Source organism: Acinonyx jubatus, chromosome B4 (genome assembly GCF_027475565.1).
Source record: "Acinonyx jubatus isolate Ajub_Pintada_27869175 chromosome B4, VMU_Ajub_asm_v1.0, whole genome shotgun sequence".
NCBI classification, from domain to species: Eukaryota; Metazoa; Chordata; class Mammalia; order Carnivora; family Felidae; genus Acinonyx; species Acinonyx jubatus.
In genome coordinates, this window is record NC_069387.1 from 60,538,449 (window position 1) to 60,541,643 (window position 3,195).

Here is a 3,195-nt window from a genome sequence, read left to right on the forward strand (position 1 = left end):
CAGATTCCTAGGTTCTACCTTTGAATTTCTCATTCAGAAGGCTGTCAGTTGGGCATGAGAATTTGCATTTCCTACAAGCTCCCAGGTGAAACTAAATGCTGCCCTGGGTTCCTGGATCACACCCTGAATAGCACTTTTGTAAAACATTGTTTTTGTTTTAAAATGTTTTAAAAGTGTTTGAAAATGGAAAATGGGAGGTGAAATAGGGTGGTGGTGCACCAATAGCGGGGGTTAGGTGGATACTTATTTAGATGGGCAACTCAGGCTCATCCCATGGTAAGAAGATTTGGTAGAAGGACCAGGTTTTAGCCTAATATATGTCTGAGGGTGGAAGATCTTCAAGCCCATTGTCCTGCACAGTGCTTGTGCTTGGGAGAAATGCCAGCTGAGCACTGAATTATGAACTTAAATAGACTGCACCCTTCATGTGCTCTAATGCAGCCTAAATGGGAACATTTCTGTGGTTCCCTAGCAATAAAGGACATGCTGACTGCAGGGCTGCTTGTGAACTAGGACACCACATGGCAACCAGAAGCAACAGCAATGATGACCTCTAGCTATCTCCGTGCCTTGCATTGTTTTTGGAAGCAGGATTATATACATGGAATGAGTGAGCCCCAAAGTTTTTAGACAATCTGGAAATGGGTGGGAAAAGGAAAAGTCCTGGAGGAGAGACTCTTTTCCTGCTAATAAGATCGGGTATGGGGAGAAGGTTAAACTATTAGTTGTAATTCAATATGACATAATTGGCACCAAGTTTGCAGAGTGTAATACACTGATTTTCAAAGAGATATATCAGGTGGGAGATTGGAACCATGAAGGAAACAAGAGGCAAACATGGGTATAGCATCCTCAACAGTGTCTAGAGAAGAAAGTGGGCTCTGATACAAACGAGTATTTTTTCCTTCTGGAAATTCTTTTTCCTAGCATGGAATAAACTCATCAAGGTAATTTTAGCTTGATAATGCCTGCCATTCTAATCACCCAGCTCAGTCCTCTGGCTCAGACTGCATACTCATCAGTGGGTTTTTCATCTCCACAAAAGGACTCTTGGGATTTTTATAGCAATTACACTAAACCTATAGACCAATATGGGGGAGAATCCACATCTTAACAACATTGAATCTTTCAGTCCACTAACATAGCATATTCTTCTATTTATTAAAATCTTTCACTTTCCTCAGCAATTATTTAGTAGTTTTCACTGCATAAAGATCTTTCAGTTGTTTTCATTAGATTTATTCTAGGTATTTGATGCATTCTGATGCTCCTATAAATAGCAGTCCTTTGAAATTTCACTTATCAATTGCTTTGTTTTTGTTTTTACTTGTATAAAAAATACAATTGATTTGGGTCATGTAAGAGTCTGACTCCATGTTTTCATGTTTGACTTCTGACTTCTTATAAGCCCAACTTCCTTTTTCTCTTCTGTTCCATCTCTGGGCATAATTGATAAGAAAGTCCAAGTGAGCTCCTTTGGGACATATGGGAAATTCACACTTGGCAAATTCCCAGTCCACCCTCAGGGACTTCTCTCCAGTCCTGCCCCCTTGACACTCTAAGGCCCAACCCACTCTCTCTGCTCTGCTGAAGCCTGCCTGGACCTGCTTATGCCTTTTCCGCTCTCCCTAGGAGTTCCTTGTTATAACAATAAACTTTCTTTCAAATTCTCTAGGTCTCTGGATTGTCATCAGCCTCAACATTCTACCTATGAATTAGGAAGGGTTATAGCCTACCTCTGGGAGTAAACACAAAACAGGGTATATTTACCTTGTATTTAGCAACCTTCCTAAATTCACTTACAATTTCTAATCATTTGTAAATTATTTTGAACATGCTATATGTACAATTATATCATCTGTGAATAATAATATTTATTTTTCAATCATTTATTCTTGAAAATATTTTTTATTGCTTCCTTGACCTAGTGAAGACTTCCAATTTTGGAAAGAACTGGTAGTTGTAGAAATCTTGTCTTCTTGCCATGCTTAGAAGTTAGGGGGTGGAGTGGTCAATATTTTACCACATTATGTTAGCCATTAAATTTTATTTTGTAGATACCTTTTATCAGGTTGATGAAATTCTTGGTTGCTTCTAGTGTGTTGAGCATTTTCCTTTTAAATAATAAATGTATGGTGAATATGATCAAATATGTTTTGTGTATTTATTGAAATAATCATATGGCTTATCTCCCTTGTTCATTTACTAGGTGAACTATATTGGTTGATTTTTTTCAGGTAAATTTCACTTAGTTTTGGTGTATTTTTTATATAAAATTAGATTCTGTTGGCTAAGGTTTTACTTAATATATTCATATTTGTATTCATAAGAAATATAGGCTCATATTTTCCTTTCTTAGTTCTTTTTAGATTTTAGTATCAGAGTTTTGCTGGGTCATAAATGAGTTAGGAGTTGGTGAGTTGAGTGTTTTGCTCTTCTTTGGGAGAATTTTTGTAAGATTGGCATTACTTTTGCTAGTAGGAAGAATTCACCAGTGAAATCATCCACACTTGGAGTTTTGTGTGTTATCCTTGCTCAGGAGCCATGCCAATCTCCTCTGTATCACTCCAGTTTTAGTATAGGCACTGCCACAGCAAGTACTACACCTGGAATTCTTATGAGAAAATATTTTTAATAATGGATTTGATTTTTTTTTAAGATGTATGCATGTACAGGTGTTTCATTTCTTCTGGGTCATTTTTTGGTAAATTCTATTTTTCAAGATTTGAGCACTGTATTTTTCAAGTTTTTTGGCATAAAGTTGTTTATAATATCCTCTTATTATCCTTTTGATGTGCATCCGATATGCATGGATGTCCTCTATTTATTCCTCATATTAGCAATTTGTGTTCCTTCTCTCTTGTTAAGTGTTAATCAGTGTTATTAATGTGTACAAAGAACTAAAGCCAAAGCTTTGTTAATTTTCCTACTTTATCAATTTCTCCACATAATTTTATTACTTTTATCCTTCTATTTCCTTTGTTTCCCCTTTCCAGATTCTTGGGTTAGAAGTGTAGGTCATTGATTTTAAATCTTTTTTCTGTTCTTATTTGTATTTAAAGCAATATATATCCCTCTAAGCATTGTTTTTGCTGCATCCCACCAATTATGATATGTTGTTTTTTTATTATCATTCAATTCTGTATATTTTCTATTGTGTCTTATGATTTCTTCTTAAATCTTTTGTTTATTTAA

The 3,195-nt window shown here is 35.7% G+C and overlaps 1 non-coding gene across 1 annotated transcript; it reads right to left on the reverse strand.

Moving 5' to 3' along the window:
• Positions 1-2,495: 2,495 nt before the first annotated feature.
• LOC113593116 (U6 spliceosomal RNA) lies at positions 2,496-2,601 on the reverse strand. The gene has a single exon (XR_003413175.1). It is a non-coding gene; the product is annotated as a U6 spliceosomal RNA (small nuclear RNA).
• Between the last annotated feature and the right edge of the window lie 594 nt (positions 2,602-3,195).